The sequence below is a fragment of the Phyllostomus discolor genome, chromosome 7, assembly GCF_004126475.2.
Source record: "Phyllostomus discolor isolate MPI-MPIP mPhyDis1 chromosome 7, mPhyDis1.pri.v3, whole genome shotgun sequence".
Taxonomy (NCBI): Eukaryota; Metazoa; Chordata; class Mammalia; order Chiroptera; family Phyllostomidae; genus Phyllostomus; species Phyllostomus discolor.
Genome location: NC_040909.2, coordinates 101,876,731 through 101,896,877, shown reverse-complemented (window position 1 = coordinate 101,896,877; position 20,147 = coordinate 101,876,731). Strand labels below are relative to the sequence as shown.

The window sequence follows — 20,147 nt, the reverse complement described above, 5'->3', positions numbered from 1 at the left end:
GCTCAGATACATGGAAAATAAGTCACTGACTTCTCTCTACCTAAGTTAAATCAAAACTTTAACAACATCCTTTATACTACTGGTATTTTTCTACTTTTCATTACTACTGAAAAGTATTATTGGATAACCACTAAATGGCATCACTTTGTAAATGCAGTCTCCTACCTAATTTCTTTTCTCATTAGCTTCTTTTTCAATGTTCAGTTACCCCTTAGTGTTACAAGTTAATTTTGTCATGGTATCCTGTCTCATCATTTATTTTATTATCAATATTATTTACTTTGTTAAACTCTTAACATTTATAGATTTGACTCAAGTTTGTAGCTCATTACTAGATCTTCAATATCCTTCCAATATTTGGAGAAAGTTTCAAGAATTGTTCTCAACAAATGGTCTTAAAAAGTATTTCTATACCTTAATATGATATTGAGTACAACTCACATGAATTCATCTCAAAACATTTATAAGCACCTAGTATGTGCTAGGAATCATCATAGGGGTTGAGCAAAGAGCAATAAGCTGTCATGAATCCCTTTCTTTTCCTAAGGAGCTCACTTTCTAGTGAGAGAAGAAACAGACATAAAAAAATAATTAAGGTATTTAGTATACCAGCAAGGGCTTTAGAGAAATTCAAGCAGGAAAGGTGAATGGGGAGTGTTGGACTGAAAAGAGATGAGTTGTGACTTTGAAATATGGTAGTCAGGGAAGGCCTCACTAATACCTAAAAGAAGTAAAGGAGCTGACCATCTGGGTTTCTGGGAGGAGAGTGCTCCAAGCAAAGGGAACAACAGCGCAAAGGCCCTGAGGCAGGAGTATGCCTGGCGTGTTCCAAGAGCAGCGCAAAGAAGACTGTGAGGCATTGAGTAGACACACCCTGGAGGAGAGGCAGAAGTTCAAAGCTAAAGTTCAGCGTGACCGCCAAGGGAATAAACGTGAGTAGAGAAGGGAAAGGGTCAGAGCAATGAATGCTGGGCCTCCGGGAAACATATCATGTAGCTTCAACATCACGGAGAAATGCAACCAGTAAGGGACACTTGGACGAAGGGGCACAGAGGCAGCAGGGAAGTCCAAGAGCACAGCGTCCTGGAAGAAAGTGAGGAAGAAGATGAAACACTCCTTTAGGTCAAGTAAAATGAGGACTGAGAGACTCACCCCTGGATTTAGCACCATTAGTGACTTCGAGAAAGGCATTTTCGGTGGAGTGTGGAATTAACACAAGTAGGGCTGGGTTCAACAAAAAATCTGAAGAGAGTAATGTTAATTTATCTGTGTCTTTAGCCTAACACTTCTTTCTGTTCTCAGAATAACCAAACTCTGCTTTCTTCTACACAAGAACGTTTCCTTTGTCACTTATCTTCAAATAACCTTGAACCTGCCGTCCATCTGGGTTATCTCTATAATAATTAATAATGACAATAATAATACTAATCTTTGCATTCTCCTTTATTACGAAGTACTCAAAGTCTATCTCCACTCCTTCTCCCCAGAACTGAGATAGCACTGGGAAGCACGGGTTTGGGAACAAGGAGATGTGTGCTCTCTCACAAACCGGTGGGCCCTTCTGAGCTTCCTTTCATCTTCTTTAAAACTGTGAGGTTAATCCTGTATCACTAGACTGTTGTGCAGGTTAACGATAATGTAATATAGTAGACTCCCATCATGTGGGAGCTACTTGACAGACATCAGTTAGTTTCCCCATTTTCCTAGTAAGCAGCAGAAGGACCAGATGTCAGATTTATGTATGTGGAAAACTAGAGTAAAGTATAGAGGGGGAGCATCAGAAAATCCCTAAGCACATTTAACTGCAGAAAAAAAGCCTGTTCTGGCCCATGATTGTGGTCATTCTGCCTCATTTTTGGTCATTTTGACCAATTTAATAACATCTTTCTGTCTAGTGGTGATTTTTGAACTACTCCATAAATGCACTCCAATTCTCAAGTCATTCTGTTTTCTTCTCTGTCACCTCAGAGCTCTCTCACTTTTCAAGGAAGCAAGCATACAATTTAAACCATGCTGATCAAATTTTTAGGGGCATGTTGGAAAAACATTATTTATCTCCTCCTTGATTGAAATATATGTTAATGACATTTTGTTCCTTTCCCTGTATTTCTCAACCCTACCTACACATTAGAATCAGCTAGAGAGCTTTTAAAAAATATTGATTCCTGAGTCCCCTTTTCCCCTTATCCTGAAATTCTACTTAAGTTGGTCATCTAATTAAGAGTAAGGCCATCATCATATTCCCCACTGATTTAGTCTTCTAACCTCTGTTGGGCTCAATGGGTTGATCTCTTCCAGTCCCCCGGTACCCAACAGAGCCACTCTACCATCTATTGCCTGTCTAAAGCCAGTCTGCCAGATGACTCTTCCTGAATCAAGGCTCCATTCTATGATTCCCTGGCTCAGCAATGTCCCCTAGCTGTTCTCCATTGTATACTGATAGTTCTCAGCTGCTTCTTCTGACATTCAAGGCTATCTATCCACCACCATCTGACCCCAGGCCACCTCGATCTCCCACCCCCATTCCTCTACAGCAGCTCTTCAGGCTGACCACTTTAATCACTGTTCTACAAAAGCAAAACAGAAGAATGAGACAGCCTCTTCAACAATTCACATCAAAACTCAAACACCACAGCCCTTCATTCTTTGTCACTAGAGCAGTCATTTTCAACCTTTTTCACTTCAAGGCACATATAAAAAATTACTAAAATTCTGCAGGGAACATCCAAAATGTATTTTTTGCAGATCTCACAAAAAAATAGGTATATTTTTTATTAATTCACATTGGACAGCTATTGTTCTGTTGGCTGTTGTCATTTTTTTTATTTGACAATCCAAGAGGAAAGAGGTCAGTGCTTCTGACTAAATAGTCAAGTATGGCACGTTTTAAAAATTCTATGGCACACCAGTTGAAAATCACTGCAATAGAGTGACAGATGTCTCTCTCTCGTATTGATGTTTCTTCCTCCTATTGATGTTTCTCTCCTTCTCTCTCCCTCCTTTTCCCTGTCTCTAAAATCAATAAGCATGAGCTCCAGCTTAGGATAGAAGGAAGGGGGGAAGGCGGGAAAAAGAAGGAAGGAGAATCTATTTACATTAAGTAAACTAGTGTAAGAATCTAATTGCCAAATAGCTTCTGATAGCTGGGCCCTGGGTGGGCAAGTGGAAGAAAGTACCCCTGCACCACCAGGTCCTGTCCTGACCCTCCAGGCTCTAATCTAGAAAGTTCTGAGCAGCTTCATGTATGACATCAATTGCATCACAGTCTCATAAGAAGGGAATGATTTTCTTATTTATTTCACATTTTTTACTCTGAAGTCAGAAGTGGGATTATCCCTTGATCAAAAAAACATGAGTTTGTAGCTACCAGTGTGAGAACTCTTAACTCCAAGTGTTTTTGGTATATTTTCCCAAACTAGAAGCCCAGCCCAATCTCTGTAGGAGGTTGGTGGGCCTGAGAACTCAAAGTAAAATGCCAGCCTTTATTTGTAAATTGATTCCATCAGAGACATAGAAGGGTGAAAATAGATTAGGGGTATTGTTATTTTTGCTGGGATAATTAATCCCATGTCACTGAAAGGCTGATGAAATTACAGTATTTTTCAGATGAATAGGAATGGCTCTCATTTGAGGTTTGGGGATTTGGGAGTTTTTAATCATTCTTGTTTTCAGTTTGGTGTGGTATTTCGAAGGCCGAATTGTATCTGGACCTTATCCTGTGTTGCATGAAATTTAGAGGCTATGACTCCTAACAACAGATTCTAACCTCACTCTCAACAACTACTACTCAAGCATCATCACGTTAATAAAGAAAGCCACTTTGCACTGTGGTTTCCCAAAATGAAGGAGATAACTGATTTCTCTCTTATTTGTTCATACTTCCTGAATCTCTAGCCTAATTATATCACCAGTATAAACAATCAAGGAGAAGAAGTATTTAAGGTGCCAGGAATTAGAATAAATTGAGCTGTAGAAACTTGCACTGAAGGACGTTAAGGCTGGAGTCAGGCACAAATGATGGGCAAGTGCCTCTGACTCTGTCCCTTTTGTCTAGAGCAACCCATTTTACCTCTGTGCACTTGGGACCATAAGTGAACTGAAAGACCTTTTTAGTGTTCACACAGTGGTAGCAGAGTAAGCTTGCTGACCTTACACAAGTTGTCGGAAATGTTTTCAAGCTTTTCCTAAAGTCTCAGTCTCTAGGAAAGACCAGACTTGATGTATTAAGGAAGGTCTTTGTCTCTCTTAAGTACACTTATAAGTAATACAATAATCATAAAACATTAGTAAACTTTCCTAGGTGGAAAATGGACTAAGGGAGTAACTATAAACTAATTGGCTCAAATGATTCTTCTAATCATCTCAGAAAGTAAGGTTAATAAAGGCAGTTAAAATTTACCTCTCCTTGTTACAAATATTGGTCCCAATCTTTATTACTATGGGATCATCCATCCCTCAGACGTTATCACAAGCCTGAAGTCCTTACCCTAAGCTACAGGGCAGTCCAGGAAAACAGTTTGTGCCAGAGGATCCTGAAAGTGAAGGATGCTGGGCAGGACAAGACCAGAGTGCATGGGAAGGGGCTGAGCAGCAGGAACTACATTTCTCAAGAGTAAAAGGTGGCAGAGATCCTCCGAAGCTGCTTCCTTGGCTCTGTGTCACAGAGAACTCAGCTGTGTTAACCCCTGACCCCATTTCCTTTCATGACCCGCTGAAATGTCCAGATGTTATCTTAGACCAGCTTCTAAACCCAGTGATCACCCCCACGGCAGTCCCTGTGCTCTTCCTTAATGAGCACCATCAGCAGCACTCAGTGCCGCCTGCTGGGGGGGCTTGGGGACCCATGACCTGGATGAGTGCCAAGATCCTGAGCAGAGAACGAAGCAGAAAATCTCAGAGCCCTAAGAGCTACTGATGGCACTGAACACTTGTCACAGAATTAAAGGGAAGGTCTACATCTGACTTCTGTTCTAGACACGGTATCTTACACTACCTCATTAGACAAATCTGCTTGCCTTTAAGGCTCACTGCATATATTCTGCACACAGTCTTGTGGTTAGTTCAGCATAAAGCTGTTAGTGCTTAGGGCTGATTTGTCCCACACCACATTCTCAAAACCAGTGCCACTGATACAGGCGAGATAAGAATACAAACTTTTTTTTTCTTTACTTTGAAACAATCAGGCAGACAAGTCACAAATAGCACAAAAAAGTGAATGGAAAAGATTTCAACCTTCTGTGGTAATTGTGTTTGCACTTCCTTTTAACTTTTATGATGTATTAGCCATAGAATGGTCTCTAAAGAGAAACGGAAGAGGAAAACACAGAACCTTATCAAAAAATACAGGCAGCTAAATCCCTTCCCTTCAGTTAGTAATAAGTCTATTTCCTCTCCTTTGTGCTACGAATTCAGGGAACCAAAGAATGAAGCTCCACAAAAGGCTGCTTAAAAATATCACTTATTGAACTAACCAACCCTGAACAAAACTTCAGCCCCAGACTCTGAGCTCTTCGACTCTATTAACAGTAAGGTGCCGAGATGCTGAGGGGAAGGGACTATTTTCCACAGTCCTGAAGTGACCTTCCCCTCCCCCACAGTCTCTGGCTGTGGCTCCCAAACACTTTATAGGCCACAAAGGGGCTGCATCCAGCTGTCCTCACTTCTCAAGGGAATCACTTCCACGGGGACAGCAGGGAGACAGTACTGTAGGAACAATGAGTGGGGAGAGGTTGCCAGGAACACGGCTTACCCTTCCTGTTCCCTCTCAGGGAAAGACCTTAAGCAACTGAAAAAACGTAGGGAAGGGCTTCATACCTTCCCTTTTAACTCACATTTGGGCCTATCTAAAGTAACAATTATAAAACTGGCTTTAGATTAAAACTGGCCGCTCATTCAGGATCTCCGACCCCTCATCGCCACCCGCCCCGTTGGATGCCTCAGTCCAATAGAGACTAAAGGACAGACACTCATTTCCAGCAGAAGCTTCTCGGCGGCCGTGCCTGCTGATGACGGTGAGACAGCCTTGGCTGCAGTTCCCACTAGATGGAAAGCTGCTGTGACCGGAACCAGCTGGCAAACACGCTACAAAATAAGCTCCTCGATGGCATAAACATGTAACAGAAGGAGGTAGTGGATTTTCAGTTTGCACTGCCAAAAAAATATACCTATTATGTTCAAGGCAATGTACTGAGAAATGCCCACTGAAGAATTAACCAGTGAAAGCCTTAAATCTTAGTCACAATGCTTTTGCTGATCTGTTCTACTAACTTTATTAGCAATGTACATCTGGGTTTTATTTCATTTATAAATTAGAATTATACTGGACAGTTAAACAAGAGATCTGTTTCCTCTTGGATATCAACTCTTAAGGTTAATGGTAAAAAAACACATTATTTTCTAATATTTTTAGAGACTTACAGAAAAAAGTGTGACAGAAAGAAGTCAATTCCTGTCTTTTCCTCCTATAAAATGTCAAAACACAGATTTTTATTCTGCCTCTGCTTTGTTCAACTTCTTGCTGTTTACATTAGCTAATATACCATATATTTTACTTTTTTTGTATTGTATCTCTTGGTTTAGAGTGGGAGCTCCATGAAAGCAGGGATTTCTAATTCATATATATGTATATATATAAATTTTTATATCTATATATATCCTCTTAGGCTAGAACAGTGATTAGCACACAGTAGGTGCTCAACAAATATGCTTTGGAATATTAAGAATCAAAGTATCTGGACCTTATGTTTTTGAAAATAATTATTGGAAAAGATAAACTGTAGTGCTTGGCATACTAGGTTATTATTTTAAATTACCCGACTCATAAATTATACTGTGCTGAAAATAGTTTTTTTCACAAATTAAATAAGTTGTTTTTGGAAATGAATCAAAAATCACTCTGAGTCCATTCTGTAGCAATTTTTTACAAAATTTTTTATTTCTGTATTTTAAAATTACTAAAACTATTATTTAGCACATGTTAAATACTAAAGAAAACTCTAGAATAACATAGAGGAGTTGAAATGTTGAATCTGGGTAGGTCAGAAGAAAAACATTTGTAGGGAAGATATATAATACAGTAAAAAAATTATATATTTTTTCTCTTTAACTCTAGTTAGCAGACTTTTATTTTAAAAATTTATTCAAATATCCTGGCTGATCACCTGGCTTAAGTTTTTATAATGCCATTAAAGTTGTATCTGACCCAAATCTTCAACTCTATAAATGTGTATGTTTAAAATTAAGAATCCATTCAAGTGTCAACTAAACTCTCAATTTTTCTTCCAATCTAACTTATCCTGTTTCTATAATTAAGTCAACATTAAGTGTAAACTTGAAAAATACCTTAAATCTCAATGTATATTTATTTGCTACCCTCAAAAATTTCACCATACTGAGAAGGCACAATTAATACCTGGAAATCATTACCTCACTGAAAAACATACAGCAGAAACATCAACTTCTTGGATTTTAATTGAAAGCTATACTCATCTATCTGCAGCATGAGTCCTTTTGGACTCAAAGAATATACATAGTTGTGCTATTTGACCTTGGTAGAAACTGAGGAGAACACCCCTGTCTATATAACATGCCTATTTATCAGACTTCGTTCCATGATTACTAGAATCCTAGTTCCTCTGTCTCATCTAACCGATCAAAAGAAGTAGTCCTGCCAACAGAATCCCAGCAATAACGATCATTTCAATTATGGAGTCACTTCATTTGTGCTTAAATTACATTACTGCCTTCTACCAACGCAATCTACACAATATCCACTGAATGCAGAGCAGTGCACACATTTTGCAGAGTAGAAAGAACATGCATGAGTGTGTGTGTGTATAAAGTTAATCCTTGCCTCAAATATCTTCTGATTTAAGCCTGTATAGGATAAATATGAGCTATATTTAACACCTAAAAACCAGAGTTCAAATCTATGAAATATTAAGTAAATAAGTACAAAGAGATCCAAAATAATCGTAGAAGAATTAAATTAAGCTAAACATAGTCTCAAATATGATGTGCATTAACAGATAACCAACGTGAGAACTAAGACTATTTTTAAAAGGTTCATTGTGTGTCGTCATTTCTCAGAGGGAAGCTCATGACCTCTGGATGATCTTTGGCTCCTGAGTACTTGCCTGGCTCTGACCTGTCTTGGTTGACCATCAGCATCTGTTGCTCTCTTGCTCTTGATAGTTTGCCTGAAATGAACTACTGCTCCTTTCTGACTTCTAGCTTCAGGAAGGAATAGTAGTTCATTACTGAACTACTAGCTTCTATACGTCCACAGTGAAGTTCTGCGTCTGGATTCCAAAATCTGCCTTGGTTTGCCTAGTCCTGATTAATCACACGGGTCCCACAATCTAGAAATACCCAGGCCAGAAAATCACCGGCTGAATCCTGGAATCGCTGCTCAATCCACTCGGAATCTTCACCCTCCCACTTAGTAACGGGTCACCACGCTCTCAGGTGTGAGTTACCATGATGTATAACTTCAAGGTAGTTGTGAGTTATACATGAATGTGTAGCACCTGACACGTACAAACACATAATAATTGATGATTTCAATGTTATCCTGGGATACTATTTTAGACACTTCAGAAAGATCAAAAAATTACATAGAATCTCTAAATCCTCCCCAAATTCTTCCTGTAGTGAAAGCCAATGGGAGTGAGGGGAACTTTAGGGTACTCTTACAAACATATGTGAAAAGATAAAGATTAGATGGATTTTTATGTGACTAAGAATATATTATTTTAAAGAAAAATAATTCAAATTATATTTTAAGTATGATAGATTCTTATAGTAAAGAAATTCTGGAATTTTAATGTAAATGATTTTCTGAGGACCCAAGCCTAAAGAATCACTGGGGCCCAATATGTGGCAGAGACCAGAGCATAATTTGTTCCTCAATATCAATTCTCCAATTCTTTATTTTACTACAAAATTCCCCAAGCTGTACACATGGCTGCCCAACTCACAACACACTTCCCCGTCTCCTTTGCAGCTCATTCAGCCAAGTTGTGAAGTTCTCTGACCAAGAGGATAAACATGAAAGTGACGTGAGGAGTTTGTCTCACATCCTCCGCCCCTCTGAGTCTGGAACGGGTACAGGGCCCTGGCACGCCAGCTTCAACCATACCAACAAGATCACTCTAGCATATTGGTTCCCCAACCTTCTTTGCACAATGGAACCACCTGGAGAAACTACATAAAATACCGATGCCTAGCTATCTCTCCTACAGACTCACCTTTAATTAGTCCTGGGGGATGGCAGAGAAATGATAGAAGGAACAAGAGTCTCTGAATAACCTGATGGAGCTGAGCTGCTTACTCTTCTGGAACACTGCTGGGGAATAGTACCAAAAAACTAAGTAACCAGAGCTCTAAGAAAGAATGAAAAAAAGGCCGTGTTGATTACATATAGCTTTCATAGTCACAAACAATCCTTCTGTGTCATTTAAACTACTGATGTTTGGCTGCGGTGAAAGCAAGTAAACAAATATGCTTATAAACATACATTATAAACACAAAAATTCTGGTCTTCAAAAGAAAGAATATATAAGTACAGGTAAAAAAAAGTTGCACTTCCTCTAAAAAAAAAAAAACACTAAAGTATACCAATAGCAAAAAAAGAGAGCATGGTTTTGGCATAATCCAGATAAATCACTGGTAAACCAGAGAAGATTCATTAAAGAAAAATAAAAATAAAATTTAAAATATTAAGACTAATCAGTTATACAAGACAAAGGTAGAAAAATATATTAAAATTTGCCAATTCATTAATAATTTGCATAAATCGATGACAGCTTGGAAGCAAAATGGGAAATCTCAAAAAGATCATTTTAGGACAGAGTTAGATAAATAGTGACTTATAGGTTCATTTTTGATAGGTTACAAGTTAGACTGCCTTAATAAGGAAATGGACTCCTCCTGTTTTGTTGCTCTGTCATCCTCCACATGTGACTTCCGTTTCATGGTCCCAAATGGCTGCCCATTACCTGCCATCACAACCTCACACCAGCCAGGAAGAAGGGAGAGAGTGCATGCTCCTTTGTTATAAGAACACACTTTATAACATTTCTGCTCATCCCACTGCCTAGAACCTATACATATGCCCACATCTAACTGCAGCAGAGGCCAGGAAACATGATCTGAAGCTGGATAATCATGTAATGAGCTAAACTTCTATCAATACAGAAGGGAAAAATGCTGGCTATTGGGAGCAGTTAGAAGTCTCTGCCAGAGGTCTCATGATTAAAAGGTATAAAAAAATTGAGATAAAACAATGCCTAGAATATTAAAAAATGTTGTCAAATGTAAAATATATAAATACTAAAAATATTTCTATATAAAATATTAACATATATTAAAGTTATACAAAGTCAAACACGACTGAGATATACGTACAGTGTGCACAAAAATGAAAGTCCTCTTTCACAGTTTTACCTCTGGGGAAGTAATGACTTATTAAAGTAATCTTGGAATACATGGGTATGGGACTACCATTTAGGTGAAATGATGCCTTTCTATAGCTCCTCTCCTAGTGCAATTGAGAGAAGTAAAACTTTGGAATGGAAGATGTCATTTCTGGAAGTCTAAGATTTCTTTCTTTGGGGCAAATGAGAAAAAACTAGAATCCAAGGGAGCAAGACCAAGTCAAGGCATTTCAAAGCATCAAAGGCAAACACCAACATTACTTGCACAATCACTAAAAATGTGTCACCATCTATAAGTGTCTCCTACTGGCCAGAAGACAACTTAAAGAGGTAATTAAAGAAACAAAAGTGGCAGAGCACAGGCAAACATAGATATCAACCCTTATTTGACTGTCTCAGAGAAACAAAGTTTTCGGATGAAAAACAAAGTTTACCCATTCATATTCTATATGGCTATATTTTTGCTAAAAACCTAGAGAATATTTTTATATCAGTATTCTAAATTTAACCAGCTGGAGTCATTTCTTAAGTATTATACCATTTAACCTTTTCAGATGAAGGGCCTGCCTTTTAATGGAAAATACGTATTTTGCATTAATGACAGAACACAATGTCCTTGGCTTAGATATTCTCCCACAAAACAGGTCCTTTTTTGGACATTATACTTAGCTATACAGTAAGGCTGGAATACAACAAATTTATTCAAAGAACCAAAATCTGAAATCATCTACACTAACTAGAAGTGTTTAAAAGTCATTATCTCAACTTCATGTATCAATTTTCTTAAAATTACGATCATTAAATTCCTGTATCAAATGAAATAATTCATAAGAATGAAAAAAATAGAAAAAAACTTAGTTAGATATCAGTATTTGACTGATTATGCTTAATACTAGTGGAAAAGTGACCCATACTTTTAAGCAAAGAAAATTTACTAAGGATGTCTTTCCTGTATTTTGTATTATTTCTATAATGTCATAAATCAAAGAAATCTTGATTTTAATATAGGTAAGGCAATTTTAATAAGTTGAGAATAATAAAAATTCAACTATTATGAAAAGTAAATTCACAGATTTTCAAAGAACTAATGTAAACCAAAAGAACTATTCTTAGGTCAAACTAATTGTACTCAGAACAAATATAATGTTATTAAGAATTAAAATACAATACCAGAAAAAGTGTAAAAGAGCACTCAACAGAATGCTGTTAAAAGACCAACACTGAGAAAAATGTATTCACAACAAAACATTGTCAGATAAATCAATGCTTCTTTTTAAAAAGTATCCACAATGCTTGCTGTGTGCATTAAGTGTAATATAGAACTTGTACAAAATTTGTATCATGGTTTAAAATTATTACATCAATATTTCCAAGGTTCGAACCTCATCATAATAAATGTAATACATCAGGAAAGCTTACTTCTCTGTTTTGACTTTTAAATTTATGTCACATTTAAGAAAGTCACATTTTAAAGAAATAATTATACAAAGATACTATACAGACGCCCAAAAAACCTCAGATGTCTATGTTCAATTCCCTTTACTCTTCCTGAAAGTGTATGTTCCAAATCTTTACTACCATTTTTAAGGCACCTCACTCTCAACCAACACAAACAACAAAACAGAAACAAAGCAGAACACAAGGAAAACACAAGTTCGACTCCACAGAGAAATAAAGGCCACCAGGTAGATACCTCCAACTTCCCTGTCCCCTAACGTGACCCTTGGCTTTACACCCTTCCCTCCTCCCAGAGGAAAGCATCCCTCTGTAGCTCCAAGACCATCCCCCCTGCATTCCTGAAGGCCCCTATGGCCTCCCCAGGACTTTTATTTATTTGTCAAACTCTCCTGTGTGCTTCTAGGTTGGAAAAGGAAGAGGTCAGGAGGAGGCTAGGCGGCCTAAGCAAGTTCCAGGCTCATCCTGTGAGGTAGGAGAGACAGGGGAGAGAGAGATGAACTCAGAGTTGGGGAAGGGAGAAAGAAAGAAAATGCTGACTACCTACCAGGACCCCACCACAGGAGCTGTTTAGAACTTCAGGCCAGCCCTGTGAGATACTGTATGTGTCTTCCAAACGTGGAGCTAGGCATAAAGAGGCTATGGAATTTGTCCCATTTCACACAGTTTGTACATGTTATGCCAGGTATTCAACCCAAATTATCAGAATCCCTAAACCAATGCTTTCTACCTTCACCCCCTTGTCCCAGTGGGGAAGGTGGGGCACTGGAGAGTGTGGAGGCACACAGGCCATCCCAGCAGTTCCACAAGCTCACTAGAGAAGCAGGAAGCAGAACTTTTAAAAATATAGAAGAGACAGCTTGCTCAGTCTTAGTTCTGCAATGACATTCTGCTGTGTGTATGTTCCACGGCATGGTGGCTCAGTGAATCTTGCCCTGGTTTGCCAGAAGATGCACCTGACTTCCACCATGCTCCTTAGTTCCCTTTTTATTATTTCCTCCTCCTTGGCTATACACATCTTCCTCAAACATCTTGGACAAAACCATCCCTTTACAATACTAACCTATTTCTTCCCTTGCATTTACCACCAAGCTCCTTGAATAGTTTCTCCACCTTCTTCATTTTCTCAGCTCCCACTCGTGTCTCACCTCATTCTCAGTCAGGCTTCTGCTCACAGCCACTGCTGAAGCCAAAACCCCAATGATGCTCTAATCACCAAACCTTCCATCTTTACACCACCTACTTCCCCAAAGTTGACACTTGAAAGAAAGCTTTCTCTTGGGAACTAAATCCTTCCTGGCTGTCGAGAGGTTGTTTGTTTTCACCTTTGAAGGACTCAGTCTGAGTCACCTGGGCACTCTCCTCTCCCTCCGACCTTTCAGCATCAGCTCTCCGATGCCCGACCCTTGGTTTGTATGTTTTCTTCCTCAAATTGCTCCCCTGTGTCATCGGATGCACTCGATAGTTTCAACACAGATGAGTAGTTACTTTCTAGCTCTCTAACTTTTGCCCAGATTCTTTCCTAAATTTTATCTTCCTGTCTTCTGAAATCAGAATTTGCAGCTCAACGTGTCCAAAGCAAAGTTCCCTTCTCTCCTCCTCCCAATGCCGTTCTGTCTCTTGCATTTCCTTTCTCGTTAATGACACAACCCATCTTATCTTCGAACTAGAAACCTACACCCCGTCCTGTGTTCTCCATTCTACTTACCTTCACTTCTGAGTGAACACAAAACCTAGAGTTTCTACCCAAGAAATGCCTCCCACTTGTTGGGTGTTTGTTTTTTTGTGTGTGGTTTGGTTTGATTTGCTATCTTCTTCATTGCATCTACCTTAAACCAGACATTTTACATTTCTTACCTGGGCCATCACAATGGCATAAACTCCCATTGGGTAACCAGACTGTAGTCTTTGCTCCTCAAAACCATCGACAGAATTGTCTTGCTAAGAAACAAAGCTAATCTCAACAGGTTCTATTTTCCCATTAACACCATCAGTCATAATAAGATATACTCATGCAAGTGAAACCGTAGACTAAAGACACATCCTTCTGCATGAGGAGTAGGCTCTGACCATAGGATGAATACTTCAAAAATCAGAATTATGAATGAATTCCAATTAGTTCATGGTATATTTACTGCAAAAGTCAAGACATTTTAAAGGCAGCTTCCCAATGCCATCCTCCTGTGTGCCCCTCGAGCTAAAGACTAGAAAACGAAGAATTCAGTCAAGTCAGCCCAGGAGTAGTGCCCCACCAGGGGGATCAAACAGAAGCTACCCAAGGGCCCAAGATAAAAATAGGGCAGAATCTGCAGACCGAATGAGCAAGATGACTCTGATAAGGGAAGGAATCTGTATTACACAAGCTAGGCTATGCTTCTTTCATGTTGTTTCTAGGATTATTGGCCTATGCTCTTGTTTAGTAAATAATAACAGCACCATTTGAAGGTATAACCTGGCCCAGATTAAGAGGAGCAAGAACAAGTCTTCTCTGTATGCTTGGGTGGACGGTTGCAGAGGCAGCACATGCGGAGGGCTGGTGAGGTGGTGGAAATAGGCACGAGGAGAAGGAATCTGAAGGTGACACTCTGAGACACAGACTCAGGGAATTGTGGCCTGGCAATTTCTTCCCACAGGAGACTCCTGCTCAGTGCCAATTGTGGTGGCACCTGAAATTCTTAAACTTTTTTATTATTTCTTTTTAAAAAGAGCAAGCAGCCCTGGCTGGTGTGGCTCAGTGGATTGAGCTCCAGCCTGCAAACCTAAGGGTGGCCAATTCGATTCCCAGTCAGGGCACATGCCTGGGTTGCAAGACAGGTCCCTAGTGTGGGGCACATGAGAGGCAACCACACACTTATGTTTCTGTCTTGCTCTTTCTCCTTCCCTTCCCCTCTCTCTAAAAATAAATAAATAAAATCTTTTAAAAAAGAAAAAGAGCAAGCATACCCTTATAATTGACTTCCCATTGCCTTTAGTTGAAATCGGAATTTTAAGGAGTGAAATCCTACTCAAACCAGACTGAACTTTTCTCATCCCCTGTGAACACGCAAAAAGCATATGGAACTTTTTATCTCCCCTAATGAAGGATATTTCAACGCCCACTGTATGCCACGTCATGCCAGCACACCCAGCATGCCATCCCAAGGTCACACTGAGCATGCTACATTGTGGGGATGGGTAGTTCTCTTCCTTTTCTGGCACATTCCTCCTCAGCCTTCAGGAACCAGCTTTATTATCACCTCTTCCCCAGAGCTTCTCTTGACCCCAGATTGAAGGCACACCCTAATGTCTCCCTGCTGCTTTGCTTATCACTCTATTGTTGCACCTCCCACATGATACTGTGATTATTTGTATATTAAGGGTTGGGGCTGCACCACGAATTGGGGTGGGGGGGGGCACAATACAGCCAGTAACATAAGCCTTAACATAATGTGTTGAATCAATTAATCTGTGCCTGGAATAGTTAGATCATGACTGAAAGAAGTTGTTTTCAGATTCATTCAAACTGTTTTGTTTGCTTTTGCTTTATTTGCCTGTTTGTTTTCTTGAGCACCTGCTGTTTACAAAGCACTACTTTTAGGCCAAGAAAAGCATACATAGGAAGTCACTATTCTCTTGGAGTTTACCATCCAGTTAAGTGTTGTTTCTCAGCTTTAACAAAAACACAAATCAGAAGAAGGTGGAGCTATGCTAGAAGCCAGGGTAGAGGGCCTGAACCCACACAATTCAGCTCCCCTGAGCCCTTTGTGAGGACCCTGTAGCCAAAACACAGCACCCTGGAGCTCTAGAGAGCACCATTTGAAAGAGCTAAGGGACACATATCAGACCAGATAAGGTAATAAATATGCAATTGTTTAGGGTGAATTGTAAAGCACCATACTTACTACAGTTGTTACATAGATATAAAGTGTTCTCACTGTCTTAAAGACCACTGAGCACTTACAGAATAGCATGGGAAGGAGTGCCCTGACAGAAAGAAACGCAGGGTAGGGAGCCAAGAAAAGGCTCTGAGACACAGCACACAGGTAGAGGAGAATGTAACAGAGACAAAAGTTATACACTGAGGATGAGCAGCATGTGTGGCTCTGCATGACGACTGCAGCACCAGAGTGAACAACGGTGACTATTCATCAAGCTCTCCCGGGAGCCAGATTCTGGGCTGAGCCCCATGCGTACATCATCTTACCCTCCCAGCAACCTGGAGACATTTACTGTTCCCCCACTTTCCAGATGAGGAAAATGGGGCTTGAAAATTTCAGGAATGTGTCCAAAGTTATTGTGGTATATCTGACGTCAAAGCCTGGGCTGATAACAAATTTCAGTAACTTTAGTTTATGGCAAGACACCTAACTTTGTCTTAAAGTGCCCGTAGTGTGCTGATTTGCCAGGAACAATCCGTTTCCCATCGTCATTGTTAACAGCACCCTCACTCTCAAAAGTGTCCCCACTTAGACAAGAACGAACACGGTCATCCTGCCTCAACACCACTTGCTACAGTGAAACATGTCTGCACAACTGTCCAGGCCCAATGCAAAGCAAAAATGGGAGGCCTTCTGTTCAAAAAGCAGAGAAAAAGAGTGTTATTAAAGGTGCTGAAATACGAAGAAGTTTTTTCTTTCTTTCTTATATCCACTCTGCTCACACTCCACTGTCCTACTGGACTTCACTTGCAAAAGACAAGCTCAAAGACAGAATTCACAAGAATTTCAAGATGGTGATGGCAGAGCATTAAACCTAGCACAAGGTCCTTCTGAGTGCTAAGCCCGATGCAACTGCTATGAAGTGAGACCCACAAGGTTGGCCCCAATCTACCCTTTTTCCATCCACTCAGATGGTTCTGTGAAACCATCATAAACTTCACAGGCCCCGTGACTAGGGTGCAGACAGGAAGCTGGCTGCAGCCTACTTTTGTCAAGACTTGGGACATTAAATACTAGGTCTACAATAGCATTTCTCTAGAAGGAATGTTTTACTAGAGTATTTCTAATGAAACGTAACATTTCATTTCCCAAACAAAACAAGAATATATAATGTATTCAGCCACTCTCCACCATTTTATTTTTGACCTAAAATAATTAATCCAGATAATGTAATCTATCCATAGTCTCCAATAAAAATTTAGAATACAGTGAATTCAAATAACACTGTGTTAGAAAGTTTTTAAACCTCAATGCCTGAGGTAAATCATGTTCCTGTTTTAAATGAAGACACAATGTTTAATTTAAAATATTTTGTTACAAAAGTACATATGCATATGAGCTTAAGTAATTATTCCACTATCTATACAGACCAAATGTAAGAAAAAGACTAATCAGAAATTTAAGAATTAAGAAATTGTCTTTAAAAATGGGTAGAAATTTAGAAGATGGGTCAATTTGGTTGTTCTTTCATTCATTCATTCATTCAGCATGTACTGTGTACCTACAAGGTCTCAAGCACCATACAACATTATGGGGAAACACAGATGAATAAAATGTAACCCTCAAGAAGCTTACATCCTAGTAGAATGAGACAAAGGTAAGCAAATAAATGCATAGGCTGTCTTTGGTGCTAAGGAAGAAGTAACCACAGGGCAGAGAGTAAGTACACAGCAATGAGCACTCTAACCTCGCGGGGATGCAGCAGAGAGAGAAGGTTCATAAGAGGTTTCTGCAGGACTTGAACTAAGCCTGGAAGGCCCAGTAGGAATCCAGCAAGTAACTAAGGGCTAGGGAAGAGCAAAAGAGGAGCCCTGAGAAAGCATGGCTCCCTTGGGAAGAGAGCCACTTTAAATGACAGCAGCAAACTTAAAGGACAGTCCCTTGTCCAATCAGGAAGTATGTTCCTGGGTGGCAACTAGAGAGAGAGAGCCTGTGTACTGAGTCTATGTACAGAGAACAAGGCCATGTTCATGGACTACCTGGGACTGAGGTGGCGAAAGGCGCTCTCTCCTTCAGAGGTGAAGGGTTGGAAAAGAGAAGAGAAAGGAATCAGAAGTAAAAGATCTTAGTAAGAAACATTATCCCCTCAGGCCATACGATCACTTAATCAAGGGCAATAATACCATTGTGTTGACTTATTTATGGGCCCACAAGTAAAAATATGTTCTTGGTAAAATTATGTTTTCTATTTCTTTGTAATAAAGATAGGTGTTACTTTTCATCCATGTTAGTGGTTTGAGGCAATGACAGAAATCTAAATTACTAAAATAACAAATATTTAAATTTGACTTAAGAATGCACTATCAAATTTCTGCAACAAATTTACCACAGTACTTACTTCATACTACGGCTAATTATTTTAAATTACTTTTATTGTTTGTCTGCATTTCTAATTATTCCATTAGGATGAACTTGTACTATAAGATGAATTACCAGACCACAGGGTTTAAATATTTTTAAAGCTCTTGGTACATATTAGCTCAGGCTAAAATTATAACTAGATTGACTACATCAACTGAAAGTAAACAAATAAAATACATGGAAATTAAATGTTACTATAAATAATTCTCAAAAAAGAAAATATAATAGTATATTAAATATATCTTAGGATTTGAATAGTTATAAAACTATACAGAAGGGTGAACTTTTGTTAAGGATGACTTTTGGGCCAGTCAGTGTGCTTGTGTTTATGTGTGTGTGTAACCACATATGTGCACAAATAGTGGACAAAAGGAAAAGTTCATAATTTCTGAATCAGATGAGAAGAATGAAATTATAAGATGATCTACTTATAAATAGAAAAATATAATTTATTTTATGTCTCCCACAATCTCTTACTTAGCTCTATGTAGCAATTAGTTTGTAGTTTTAATAAGCAGGTGTTAACATTAAAGGGAAAAATGATATTTTAAATAAAGATCAACTTGGTTTTCAAGGTAGCTTAGGTTAGCTATTTCTCTAAATTAGGAATCTGCACAGTATCTTTTTCATAAGCTTCAGAAAGGAGTAACTAATGCAATTTAAAACATGATTCAGATTTTTGTAAGTCAAAGGACTTCATTACCACCAAAGTTTCGGAAAGCCATATTTGAAGTTATTAAAAGTCAAATCTCCTTTAAAAACATGCCTTTTTGACATTGTTGCATGGAAGTGTACGATTCTACTTATTACCAATTACCAGTATATTCTCAAGTGCCCACATATTTCTAAAGAATGTAGTCCCTGGGGCTCAAGTAGATTGAGTTTAACTTGTGAAATTAACCAGAAGCCAACCCATGCATCTTAAGTCCCTTGAGAAAATGTTCTTTCCTTTTTGCCATAGCTAAGTAGTTAATTTCCTCTATCATAATCATAAGCAGAAAGCTTACACCTTTGAGAAAACCGAGCAGGAAGTTTGGCCTACGAAACATTTTCCTTTGGACCAGGGGTTTCCCAACAGGGTGGTGGAAGAGGAAGGTTAGAAGCTTTGGGGGAGACTGCAAAGGCTGCAGTTCCTGAGCCTGAATGATACTCTCCTGGGCATCTGGGTGGAGAGAAGCCAATCCGCAAATTCTTTGTCTTTGCAGCAGTGAGCAGAAAAAATTCAACTTTTGAGTGATGTCTCAGAAGGTTTTTCACTCAGTTTTGCCCCTCCTGATCCTACAATGAATGAACCGTTTACAAAGGCAACTTCCAGAGAGCCAAGCTAACACTTTGAAACAAAGTTCCTGCCAGTTCTAGGAAATCTTAAAGTTGTTTGACATGAGTTTTATTAAGCGCCTCTCCCGGGCTCAGTGGTCACAGGGGACCCAGGACCTGAACGGGGACTGATTTAAACCAGGGGTGGGGGAGGAGTTAGTAGGACTGGGATGGGGTAAGCACTACATGTGGCTTTAATATCAAACAGCTGCTAGAGATCATAACCCCGCTGCTCTTTCTGTGCCTACCCTCCATCAGAATCCTGCTTCAAAGATTATTCTAACTAAAGGGACTTCACTGCCATGGAATCTGAATAATGAACTCAAACTCTAGAAGAATTAAAGGTTAAAAAAAAAACTAAATGTATTTGAATGTAGCAGACTGATTTTAATCAGCAAGTCAAAGTCCTAACAAAATCCCCAGGGGAGAAAGAGAAGGCGCGTGGGGGGGGGGGGGGGGGGTGCGATGCACAGAGCAACCGAGCAGGCCAGGGTGGGGGTAAAGAAGAGTAGGTAAAGATGGGGGCTGCCGGGATTCCATGAACAGGCGCCTTCTCTTACTCCAGCTAACTTTCCAAACTAGCAGTTCTCCGAGGCCCTGGCAACACCGTGCACCCCCAGGTATTAAACTTTCCCCGCGGGGGCCAACGCACCCGCGAACA

The 20,147-nt window shown here is 39.4% G+C and overlaps 1 protein-coding gene across 1 annotated transcript in view; it reads right to left on the bottom strand.

Moving 5' to 3' along the window:
- PREX2 (phosphatidylinositol-3,4,5-trisphosphate dependent Rac exchange factor 2) overlaps positions 1-20,147 on the bottom strand; it is a 221,529-nt gene that overhangs the window by 200,712 nt on the left and 670 nt on the right.